The 13,563-nt window shown below is 38.0% G+C and overlaps 1 long non-coding RNA gene across 3 annotated transcripts in view; it reads right to left on the bottom strand.

The window, feature by feature from the left end:
* Window positions 1-13,563, bottom strand: part of LOC144300489 (uncharacterized) — a 66,105-nt gene that overhangs the window by 20,359 nt on the left and 32,183 nt on the right. For 2 of the 3 annotated variants that reach the window (XR_013367160.1, XR_013367159.1), the window contains exons 4-5: window positions 3,464-3,544; window positions 2,659-2,789 (exon numbers count right to left, since the gene is read on the bottom strand). This is a non-coding gene — a long non-coding RNA (uncharacterized LOC144300489). The remainder of the gene's footprint in view (window positions 1-2,658; window positions 2,790-3,463; window positions 3,545-13,563) is intronic. The other variant, XR_013367161.1, reaches the window with a different exon arrangement.

The raw sequence follows: 13,563 nt of genomic DNA, 5'->3' as shown, positions 1-13,563 counted from the left end.
AGAGAAATCATGTAACAGAGAGCCTAGCTACCAGTCTCCTATGGTTTTCTCTCTCCTCCCAGTTCTTTTCGCTCCACCCACTTTTATCTGGTCTAGATAGGGCTAACTTTCTTCGTGATATGCTTTTGTAGACTTGTGGCCCTTCCTTCCAGTACTTAACACTCATTTGTTATTATTTCAAAAATCTATCACTAGATTAACCTCCATGAGCCCAGGTAGTGTAGTCAGCCTAGGTATGCTCATTACTCTTGACCCAGCATCTAGCATAGTGCCTGGGCTTGGGTTTTTTCTGAATCTATATTTGTTGAATGAATAAGTGAACATTTTATTCTTGTAAAATATTCAAACAATGCATAACTATAGAAAGCAAATACTAACACAATCATTTGGTTGATATTTATTGAGTACCTGTCATATATCAGGCTCTGTTCTAGATGCTGGGGATATAGCATTTAACCCAGACCCCCCCCAAAAAAAAAAAAAATCCTTGCCCTCATGGAGCTTGTATTTTTGTGGGATGAGACTGGCAAATAAGTAAATGATAGACTACCATAGAAACAGACATGCCATGTGTGTGCTATGAAGAACAAAACAGGGGAGGGGGGGAGGGCCTGCTGAAAGCGGTGAGAATTGCTGTTTTAAATGGGGTGGTCAGGGGACACCTGGGTGGCTCAGTGGTTGGGTGTCTGCTTTTGGCTCAGAGAATGATCCTGGGGTTCTGGGATCAAGTCCCACTTCGGGTTCCCTGTATGGAGTCTGCTTCTCCCTCCGCCTACGTCTCTGCCCCTCTCTGTGTGTCTCTCATGAATAAACAAATGGGGTGGTCGGGAATAGCTTCACTGAGAAGATGATATTTGAAAGAATTGAGGGAGCAAGCCATGCAGCTTGTTGGGAATAAAGGCATTAGAGGTTGAAGGAATAGCTCGTCTCAAGGCCCTGGGGTCAGAGTGTGTCTGGTGTGTTTAAGGAAGAACAGGGAGCTGTTCAAATGAAGTAAGTGAGGGGAGACATGGTCAGGGGGGTATGTATATGCATTGGGGGGGGGTTAAGTATGTGTGTGCATTGGGGGTTAGGTAGGTGTGTGCTGATGAATATGATAGGCCACTATTAGGACTTTGGCTTTTGCTCTGAATGGGATGGAGGGTTCTATGTAGGAGAATGACACCAGCTCATATTTTAAAAAGGATTATTCTGGTAGCCAACTGGTCATGCATGGAAAAAAACCAGGGAACTTCTTGTGATAATCTAGGTAGAAAAGGAAGGAGAAAGTTGGGAGGCATTTAAAGTAATCAGGTAAAAGATTATGGAGGAGATGGTGAGAAGTAATCTATGCTGAATATATTTTGAAAGCAGAGACAATGGCAAAAGTACCTTTGCTGATGGGTTGCAAGTAGAATATGAGATAGAGAAAGGAGTCAGGGATGATTCCAACTGCTTGAGCAGATGGAAGGATGGAGTTGCCATTACTTGAGATGAGACAGTCAAGGAAGAGCAGGTTTATATGGAAAAATTGGAACTTGTATTTGCACATGTTGAGATATCTATTAGATATCTAAGTGGAGGCTTTGAAAAGGTAGTGGATATATTAGTCTGAAGAGAGTTCTGGGCTGGAGGTGAACATTTGGAAGCTGTTAACATATAGAGAGGATAAGTGTAGGTAAAAAAAAAAAAAAAAAAAAAAAAAGAGGTTCAAGGAATACTGGAGGTTTCAGAGCCCTGGAGTACTCTGTCATCAAGGAGTTGGTGGGTCAGGAGGAGCCAGGAATAGAGGAGTGACTATGAGGGTTGGGGGAAAACCTGGAATGTTGGTTTATGAGAAGGGAGGTGAAGAAACTGTTTCAACTGCTGATATGTTAAGTAAGGTGAAGATTGAGTATTGATGTTTGATGAGCGGAGGTCATTTATGATTTGATGTTACCAATAAAGAGACTTCTAGGGCAGCCCTGGTGGCTCAGCGGTTTAGCGCCGCCTGCAGCCCAGGGCCTGATCCTGGAGACCCAGGATCGAATCCCATGTCGGGCTCCCTGCGTGAAGCCTGCTTCTCCCTCTGCCTGTGTCTCTGCCTCTCTCTCTCCTCTCTGTGTATTCTCATGAATAAATAAATAAAATCTTTAAAAAAAAAAAAAAAAAGAGACTTCTACATTTTGTAAGCTTCCAAGTTTTGTTGGCCACCCAAATGTAGAGGTGATATATTAAGCACCTGAGTAGCCCCGTGGAATCCCTCCTCACTAAGGTTTGAAGTAGGAGGGCAAGTCCTTAGCAGCTCCATTTCACCCTTTAAGGGGAGGAGTTTGGGGAGGCAGCTCACAACACAGCTTTCTCCTAAAGCACCCTCTATAAATCTTTTCCCTTAAGATATTCCTTTGGGTTAAATGGTCTCTTGACCTTTTAATTTACTTGATGCAGATAATTTTTCCTACTTGTTGTAAACACATTATATGTCTAATGTAAATACCATTTATGTACTCAATGTCTGATAACCCATTCCACATCTCTTGAATTCTTGCAGGGGTTCTTCCTATTTCCTGATTTTGTTCTGGTGTATGCTGCATCCCTCACTCTAGGAAAGGATCCTGACTTGCTAGATTAGCCAGTGTGAGGTATTCCCCAGGGGATTGTTATTGATCCAGATTGGATGCATGCCTAATGCCGGCTTACTCAGACTACCGTGTAGGACTGAAATTTTCTGGTTGTCTCACTGGATGTAATCAAAGAGCGATGTTGCCTCCATTTCTGCTGACAGTCATCTGATGACAGGAAGGGGAACTGGATTTGGGATGAATCTGATGCTGTGGACAGAAGAATAGAGAATTAGGGCAGCCTGGGTGGCTCAGCGGTTTAGCACCACCTTCAGCCCAGGGCGTGATCCTGGGGACCCAGGATTGAGTCCCACGTCGGGCTCCCTGCATGGACCCTGCTTCTCCCTCTGCCTGTGTCTCTGCCTCTCTCTTTCTCTGTGTCTCTCATGAATAAATAAATAAAATCTTTAAAAAAAAAAAAAAGAATAGAGAATTAGAAAGAACCTGAAATTTGCAGACAGTGTTGAGTTATTGAATCAACTAAGCCCAGCCCTTGCCATATCTCTGTGCTTTCCTGTTATGGTTTAGGGAATTGGACTCAGGAATCCATTACTTATAGATAAAAGCCTTATAGTTGAATCACAGTTACATTGTCTACTGCATCTCAGAAGTCAAGCTAATTTCCGATTCTGGCCCTCTCTCTACTCCCTTCTGACTTTTTCTGTTGCTTTTAACTCTTCTGTTGCTGATGCTTGTGGGCTGACTTACTTATTATGCACAGTGGACACAGTGCTTATATTTATAAATGTATATATTTATGCAGGATAGGGCCCATGAAAGTCATAATGTGGCCCTGGGAGCTCGGTTACTACATTTTCTTATTTTTGCTAATATTACAAATTTGCTAGGTGAACTGATTTCTTTAATATCTATTTAATGTCTACCTGTTTTCCAGGTACAATGGTAGGCCTTGAGGATACAGGGGTGAACAAAACAAACAACTGTTCTTTTCTTCAGGTTTTGATCTAGTAGGAAAATCAAACAAAACAAGTGATTATTGGAAATTATGATGGGGGTAACTACTGGAGGTAAGTATGGAGTGGTGGGTCAAGAGACAAGAAGAGAATTGAATCTCATTTATGGGATCAGAAAAGGCCCCCTAGAGGCGGTAACATTAAGGTAGGGAGTTGGAGGGTGAGTTTGGAATTAATTAAACAACATACATTCCAGGTGTAGTAAGAACAGGTGCCAAATTTAGAGGTGAGAGAGAGAGAGATACAGCATTTTAAGATGTTGAAAACATTTGCAATGATGTGAATGGAACTAGAGAATACAATGCTAAGTGAAATAAGTCAATCAGAGAAAGACAAGTATATGATCTCACTCATATGTGGAATTTAAGAAACAAAATAGGGTCATAGGGGAAGGGAGGGAAAAATAAAACAAGATAAAATCAGAGAGGGAGACAAACCATAAGAGACTTTTAAAAAAGATTTTATTTTATTATTATTTTTTAAAGATTTTATTTATTTATGCATGAGAGACAGAGAGAGAGGCAGGGACAGGAGAAGCAGGCTCCATACAAGGAGCCTGATATGGGACTTAATCCCAGGAGTCCGGGATCACGCCCTGAGCCGGAGGCAGATGCCCAACCGCTGAGCCACCCAGACATCCCAAGAGACTCTTAATCATAAGAAACAAACAGGGTTGCTGGAGGAGAGGTGGGTGAGGGATGGGGTAACTGGATGATGGACATTAAGGAGGGTGTGGGAGGTAATGAGCACTGGATGTTATGTAAGACTGATGAATCACTGACCTCTACCTCTGAAACCAATAATACATTATATGTTAATTAATTGAATTTAAATTTTTAAAAGGGAAAAATAAAATAGATTTTAACAACAAGAAAAGAGGACATCACTAGATTACTGATAAAATTGGAACATGGATAGCAGTTGAAAGGAAAGCCTTGTATCAATTAAAGAAGTAAATGACTGTATGGTAGGCATTCATAGGAAAACCACTAAAGAATTTAGGTGCAAAGGGCCATAATGTTTGTAACTTACCCTTAAATAATTCAGGAAAAAATACAGAGAGAGAGAGAGATCAAGGAGTACAAATTATAAAGCAAATGGTATAAATGTTAAATATAAGCGAATCTGGATAAAAGATCGAAGATTATTCCTTACAACTCTTATTTACTTTGCAAACCTTTTTGTAAGTTTGAAACTATTTCCTTTTTTTTTTTTTTTAAATTTTTTTTTTAATTTTTATTTATTTATGATAGTCACAGAGAGAGAAAGAGAGAGAGGCAGAGACATAGGCAGAGGGAGAAGCAGGCTCCATGCACCAGGAGCCTGATGTGGGATTCGATCCCAGGTCTCCAGGATCGCGCCCTGGGCCAAAGGCAGGCGCCAAACCGCTGCGCCACCCAGGGATCCGAAACTATTTCCAAATAAAAGCTTTAAAAAAGAAAAAAAAGGATGTTGAAAACATCTAGTAATATTATTAGGTATCATTTATTGATACTTATGTCAGGTGGTGGATACTATTCTAGGCACTTTGCATGTCAAAAATCTAAGTGATAAATACTATTATTTATTATTATTATTCCCATTTTATAGATAATGAAGATAGAGAAGATGAAACACAGAAAATTAACTTATTCAAGTTCATATTACACAAGCAAGTGGCAGAACTAGGGTTAGATCTTGACAGTCAGGTTCCAGGCTTAGATATTTCATGTTCTTTTCAGGTACAGGTGGAAGGCAGAGGTGAGAGAGTTTTTGGAAGTGAGGCAGGGAACAGTGCTGCATTGCTGGGTACTCTTACTCCTGAAATCCAGCCTCTGAGTGTGAGCCTTGATTCTTGACCTTCACATTCATCGCACCATATTCACCATACCCTCTCTTCCTGGACCACTGCAATTGCTCTCTTAGTGACATCTACTCTTCTACTTTTACCTCTCATTCCCCAAACCCTCCATTGGCCTAGGTAATCATCTTAGAATGAAATCTCTCAGTCTGGTCCATTAGACCTGACACCACCTAGTCCCAAAAGACAACTTTTCAACCTTATGTCTATTTCTCTTGACATCTGTTATTTGGTTCCAACCACATGATCTCTCTTCTCCTCCGTCAGTATGTTTAGTATATTCTTATGTACTAAAGACTCTTGCAGTAGTCTTACCTTGAGCATGGAAGGTGCATCTTCCAGATATTTTACATAATTTGTTTCTTTTTCATTCAAGTTTCTGCTCAGATATAAGCTCTTCAGAAAATCCTTCCCTGATAGTCTACATAAAGTAGAATTCTTTTTACTTTGTCACTTTCTCTAGTTTATGTACCTATTTATTTGTTTATTTTCTAATCCCCTCATTAAAATGCATTCCCTGAGAGCAGGGACTTTACTTTGTTTATTGTTCTATGCCCTGAGATTATATCACTGAATAAAGCATTAGTACTTCTACCTTGCTTCAGGTTCTGTTTCCTAGGCTAAGGCAAACACAAAAGGTGTCAGAGAGGAGGCACCATCTTTCAAGCTCTATGAAAATCACGTGCTAAGATTGGTAGAAGTGAGAACTAGGGGCCTCTCTGATATTGTTTTGAATTGGATGCCATTCCAGCTCTAAATTGCCTACTACTGTCTTCTGGTTTTGAGGGAAAATATACTTTTATTTAGTTAAGCTGCCTTACAGTTGGGTTCCTCTTACATGCAGCCAAACACAGTCCCAACAAATGCAGCCACTGCTTATTATAGCAGGTAAGGAGAAGAATTCAAAGATAACTCAGATTTCAAGACTATATAGAGGAAGGATCACGGTACCACAAACACAAATGGGACATTCTGAAGGAGGAGCTAACTTTGAAGGAATAGTAAGGAATTTTATGATGTATAGTAGTCCCTTTTATCTGTAGTTTTACTTTCTATGGTTTCAGTTACCCACAATCAACCATAGTCCAGAAGCAGTTGATCTTCCTAATATATGGTCAGAAGATCAACAGTAGCCCACCACTATGTCATGACGTCATGAGGTTTAAGTCATTCCCCTCACTTCATGTCATCACTTAGGCATTTTATCACCTCACATTGTCACAAGAAGGGTGAGTATAATACAATACAATATTTTGAGAGACGAGGAGAGAGAGAGATCACATTCACATAACTTTTATTACAGTATATTGTTATAATTATTATATTTTATTATTAGTTCTGGTTAATATCTTATTGTGCCTAATTTGTAAATTAAACTTTATTATAAGTATGTATGTGTAGGAAAATACATAGTATATATATAGGCTTTGATACTATCTACAGTTTCATGTGTCCACTGGGAATTTTAGAAGGTATCCCCCACAGATAAGTGGGGACTATTATACATATAAATGCTATTTCTCATTAGCTATATTTTAGTTTGATTTTTGAATGCTGGGATCCATCCTAATTTCATTTGACAGCACACTTACAAGCATTTCTTGCAGTGTGGGAGATGACTTCAGAAAGAAAAACATCCAAGCAGAAGGATACCACTTGACTGGATTGTAATGTCTTGATGGGATTACCACATTCTAGGGGTATGAGCTTTCATTTAGTAGATAAAAAAGCCAAACCAAACTAAACCAAACAAACCCCCCCAAAATGAACAAAAACCTTAATTTTTTTTTCATTTCAATCAGACTTCAATATTTGTTAGGACACCAAATTTGGCAACTAAGGCAAAGACCCTATATAGTGGTGACAAATAAAATAGAAGCTTATTTCTCTCTCATCTGGGACGGATATGGTACCTTGAAGATCCAGGAACCTTTTACCTGGGCTTGCTCGGACGGGTCCAAAATGGTCCTATGCTTCACTGGAGATGCCCCACTCATCCAAGTTGTGGGTGGGTGGACTTCCAGCAAGGCTGTGCTAAGACTTTGTACCACTCAGTCCATGAAAAGATCTTCACACTTCCAGAAGAATGTCTGATCTACCCTGCTCATGATTACCTTGGGCTCAAGTGTCCACTGTGGAGAAGGAGTGGACTTTGAACCCATGGCTCACTCTCAGCTGTGAGGAGTTTGTCAAGGTCATGGACAACCTGAATTTGCCAAAGCCTCAGCAGATAGAGTTTGCTGTTCCAGCTGACATGTGCCCTGGGATCCAGACTCCCCCTTCCTGACCTGGCTTTACGTTAAGAAGGCACTAGGTGGGGTAAAGAGAGAGGTGCCACCGCCAAGCCTCTCTTCCCCTCCCTCACCAGTTCCTGAGCTTCATAAACAAACAAACAAACAAACAAACAAACAAATAAATAATTGGGAGAAAAAAATCCATGACCCAGATAGCACTTTTCCGTTAACAATATCACTTAATAGACAATTTTACAAAATTATCAGACACCACGCTTATTCATTCTTGTTTATTACTGGTCTTTGCTTGTTCAAAAAGAGTTAACTTATAAAAATATTGCTTAGATGTTGATCTTGTACCTTTCTCTTGGAGTTACTTTTAGGATTTTCAGCATAATCACACATTGAATTTCTTCACAGTATATTACAATATCCTAACTGGTTTAGTTTATCCTAGATATAAATTCATCTCATAATGTCTCATTATTAAGGAGAAAAAGTTTATGGAGCTGGACATTTCCTTTGGCCTGATCTATTTTATGATCTTGTATCTCTCCCATCAGTCTGTTTCCCTGCCCCACCCCCAACCCTCAAATAACTGGTTTCACCCTTCAGTGAATTCCTCAACTGAACTTTATGAGAATTGTTCCTAGAGACATCTGCATTGACATGGGAAATTTCATTTGTGGAGGTATAAAGTAGTTTGTGGCTATCACATTATGCTAGCTTTCTGAAGCTATTTTAAAATTACACCTTTTGTTCTTCCTGGTTCTCATCTCTTTTAAATATGTTTACAGAAATTATTATAGTAAATGTGTTTTTATTTTTTTTATTTTTTAATTTTTTGTAAACGTGTTTTTAAAAAGTTCTTGCGGCACCTGGGTGGCTCAGTGGTTGAGCGTCTATCTTCCGCTCAAGTCATGATCCCGGGATTCTGGGATCAAGTCTCTCATCAGACTCTTCACAGGGAGCCTAGCAGGCTCCCTCTACCTATGTCTTTGCCTCTCTACGTCTCTTATAAATAAATAAATGAAATCTTAAAAAAAAAATAAAATAAAAAGTTCTTCTTGATCTACAAACATGATTCAAGGATATCCTGAAAATAGCAAATCTTATATTTTGATTAGTTTATGACATCATCATGAGTATATAATGTAAAGCCCCACAGTTTGTGGAAATAGGCTTTTCCCTCACTGTTGATTTCCTTTGGGAATTAAGAAAAGACCATGGTTGTAATGGTTTACTTGTATGGCCCTGGGCAGCTGAGGCTAAAAGATTTATATGGATTGCTATTCTGTGTAAAGAAAGCTGGTGTGGCCAATTTTCAAATGAGCTAGGAGGCTTAGATTAATGAAAGCCAGGGGAGACCTAAAATATGCTTATTTTATCTGAGAGTGATCCTTTGAGGCCAGAAGGTTCAGATTGATCTCACAAGTCCTGCAGAACTGCACTAATGTAAACCTTTCCTGATATGTTTTCAAGATGAACATAGTTGGAAGGTTTTAGGTGACCTATTTGCTTTCGCTATTTTTAATTTGAAATTATTCCTCACAAGGTGTTAGGTTTAAAAAAAAAAAACAGGTGGAAGTTTCTGTAAAGTAGTTCTGTAATTTAAAGTTATTTTTCCTTTTAAAAAATTCAAATTTCTTTTTAGATTAAAAAAAATCTTTGCTAGCCTCTTAATTACAAAATGATGCATTTCATTTTAAAGATTTCACACAGTGATTATATGCAAAAAGCAAATGAAATGCTTTTCATTTTTCTTTTTTTCTACCCTGCTCCTCAAAACCATTTTAACAGTTTGGTATGTGACTGTTCAGACTTTTGTTTCATAGGTATGTCATGCTATACATGCTATTTTTATGCACATGTATATGCAAATGTACATGAACATTTTTTAAATGTGAAAATACTTGTATTGCTTTTTAATTTAAATCTGACAAATATTTCCAAGTGAGTGCATATCGATCTACCTCATTATTTTTAATGGCTATATAAATTTTTATTGTTTGATGACACTATAATTTAGTTACCCATTTCCCTGGAGAATCTGTAGCATAGGTATAGAATATAGTGCTACACACTATCCTAAGTATTATCTCATTTGATTCTCACAAAACCTCCAAGAAGTAGATATTATTGTCTTTATTTTTTAGGTGAGAAAACTAAAGTTAGTGAAATGAAGTAACTTGCCTAGGGTCACACAGTTAGTGGAGGACCCAGGAGTTAATTTCTGTAATATATATACCCCCCTAATCTGTATATGTTGCCTATCATTTTGGCAGGATCATAGAGATTTTAGATTTAGTCCTTGTATTTTTCTGCATTGGCTTTTTTACAATTAATGTGTATTGATTTTTATAGTCCACTAAAATGACATTAAAAAGACTGCTCTCAAAAAAACCCCCAAAGAAACCACACAAAAAAAAACAAAACGTTTTTGGGGCAGCCTGGGTGGCTCAGTGGTTTAGCGCCACCTTCAGCCCAGGGAGTGATCCTAGACATCTGGGATGGAGTCCCACATCTGGATCCCTGCATGGAGCCTGCTTCGTCCTCTGCCTGTGTGTCTCTGCCTCTCTCTCTCTGTGTCTCTCATGAATAAATAAATAAAATCTTATAAAATCTTATAAAATCTTATAAAATAAAATAAAAAAGTAAAATAAAATAAAATAAAAAGACTGCTTTCATTATTAATCATTTAGAGGAACATTTAAGCAATCCCAATCAAGATCAGTGAAAATTGGGAACAACGTAAGAGATAATCATTTTGGATAATGTTCAAGGGAAATTGTAGTACTGTTAATACACATTATTCAGCAGTTTAAAAGAATGAGGTAGATGTAGATGTATTTGTACTAATATGGATAAATAAAGCAATATTACTGAGTTAAAAAGTTACACTACGAAATTCATCCTAATATTAAATGGCATCTCAAGGGACCTTGGATTGCTAAAACAATTTTGAGAAAGAACAAAGTTAGAGAACTCACAGTTCCTGGTTTCAAAACATATTACAAAGCTACAGTAATCAAAGCAGCGTGGTATTGGGAAAAAGACAAACAAATAAACCAGTGGAATGAAATAGCCTAAGGAATAAATCTTTGTGTATATGGTCAAATAATCTGCAACAAGGGTGATGAGATCACTCAATGGGGAAAGGACAGTATTTTCAACAAATAGTGCTGGGAAAACTGGATATCCACATGCAAAAGAATTAAATAAGACACTTACTTTACACCATATACAAAAATTAATTCAAAAATATATTAAAGACTTAAATGTAAGACCTAAACTATAAAGCTCCTAGAAGAAAACATATAGGAAAAGCTTCATGACATTGGATTTGGCAATGATTTATTTGGAATGATCCCAAAAACCCAGGCAACAAAAGCAAAAATAGACAAATGAAACTATATCAAACTTAAAAACTTTTTTCCATCAAAGGATATAATGCACAGAGTGAAAAAGCAACCTAAGAAATGGTAAGAACTATTTGTAAATCACTCATCAGATAATAGGTTAATATCCAGAATATATAAAGAACTACTACATCTCAATGACAAAAACAACCAATAATCCAATTTAAAAATGAGCAAAGGATTTGAATAGACATTTCTCCAATGATGATATGTGAATAGCCAATAAGCACTTGAAAAGATTCTCAACATCACTAATCTTTAGGGAAATGCAAATAAAAACCATCATGAAATATCATCTCATACTCATTAGGATGCCTACTATCAAAAAAATAACAAGTGTTATTTGTGGATGAGGAGAAACTGGAATCCTTGTGCACTATTGTTGGGATTGTAAAATGATACAACTGCTATGGAAAACAGGAACTTCCTTTAAAAAAATTAAAAAATAAAACTACCATATAATCCAGTAATCCTACTACTGGGTATCTATCCAAAAGAATTGAAAGCAAGGCTTCAAAGAGACATTTGCATACCATATTTATAGCAGCATTATTCAGAATAGTCAAGAGGTGGAAGCAACGAAATGTCCATCAACAGACGAATGGATAAACAAAATGTGATGTATACATACAGTGGCGATTATTCAGCCTCAAAAATGAAAGAAATTCTGCCAAATACTACACTGATGAAACTTGAGGACAAGCTATGTGAAATAAGGTACACAAAAGGACAAATATTATATGATTCTGCTGTAGAAGGTATCTAAAGTAGTCAAGAAACAGAAAGTAGAACAGTGGTTACTAGGAGCTTGGTGGGAGGAAAGGGGAATTGCTTAATGCATAGAGTTTCAGATTTATAAAATGAAAGTTCTGGAGATCTATTTCACAACAGTGTGAATATACTTAACTGTACTCTTTTTTAAAAAATATTTTGTTTATTAGAGAGAGAGAGAGAGAGCACAAGCAGGAGGAGTGGCAGAGGGAGAGGGAGAAGCAGGCTCCCTGCTGATCAGGACGCCCCATGTGGGGCTGGATCCCAGGACCCTGGGATCATGACCTCAGCCAAAGGCAGATGCTTAACTCACTAAGCCCCTTAACTGTACTCTTAAAAATGGTTAAAATGATACATTTTATGTTTTGTGAGTTTTGCCACAATAACAAGTTTTTAATCAAAACATTAAAAACTCTGTTGATTGTAAGTGTATAGGGAAATGGAAAAGCTTTAAAACTAATATTTAGGGCAGCCCTGATGGCTCAGTGGTTTGGCGCCACCTTGGGCCCAGGGCCTGATCCTGGAGTCCTGGGATCCAGTCCCACATAGGGCTCCCTGCATGGAGCCTGCTTCTCCCTCTGCCTGTGTCTCTGCCTCTCTCTCTCTCTATGTCTCTCATGAATAAAAATTTTAAAAATTAAAAAAACCCTAATATTTATTTAGTATACTGTAATTTAAAAAGCTAGAAACAAGGACGCCTGGGTGGCTCGGTGGTTCAGCATCTGCCTTTGGCTCAGGGCGTGATCCTGGGATCCAGGGATTGACTCCCACATCAGGCTTCCTGCATGGAGCCTGCTTCTCCCTCTGTCTATGTCTCTGCCTGTCTCTGTCTCGCATAAATAAATAAAAATCTTAAAAAAAAAACAATAAAAAACTACTGGAAACATTGAGGCATTAAAGTGTTTTACTTCTTTGTAAAAAAAAGACAAAAAATAAATGTTAAGCCATAGATATACATAATATGATATACTGGAAAAAAATAAAAGTAAAAAATCAAAACATACCAAAGCATATACTATGTGTTCTACAGGGACATGTATTCATATATCAAGACATTAGTTAAGAACTAGAAGGATAGGGACGCCCGGGTGGCTCAGGGGTTGAGCATCTGCCTTCCGCCCAGGGCATGATCCTGGAGACCTGGGATGGAGTCCCACATCGGGCTCCCTGCATGGAGCCTGCTTCTCCCTCTGCCTGAGTCTCTGCCTCTCTCTCTCTCTGTGTCTCTCATGAATAAATAAATAAAATCTTAAAAAAAAAAAACTGGAAGGATATACATCAAATTGATTACAGTAGTTATTCTTGGGTATGGGAAAAGGGAACCAGATGGTGAGTGATGGTTAAAAGGGACTTATACATAGTGCTTCAAGTTTTTATGAAGAGAATCAATTCATAAATTTAAAATAGCCTCTAAACATATAAAAAGATGTTCGGCCTCACTCATAAGAAAAATTCAAATTAAAACTACAATGAAGTTTCATTTCTCTTCTTTCAAATTGGCAAAGATTTGAAAGCTTGATGATATATCCTGTTGGCAAGGCTGTGAGGAAACATTGCTGCTGGGAAAGCAAGTGATACCATGACTACAAAGGGGAATTTGGCAATATCAACCCCAGCACTCTACTTCTAGAAATTCACCAGGAACATACGCCTCTAACAATACAAAAATAAAAGCCCAAGGTGATTCATTGCAGCATTACTTATAATTGCAAAATATTGGAAAGTACCTTAATGGCCAAACATAGA

The sequence above is a fragment of the Canis aureus genome, chromosome 28 (assembly GCF_053574225.1).
Source record: "Canis aureus isolate CA01 chromosome 28, VMU_Caureus_v.1.0, whole genome shotgun sequence".
Lineage (NCBI taxonomy): Eukaryota > Metazoa > Chordata > Mammalia > Carnivora > Canidae > Canis > Canis aureus.
This window is presented reverse-complemented; position numbering and strand designations above follow the sequence as displayed.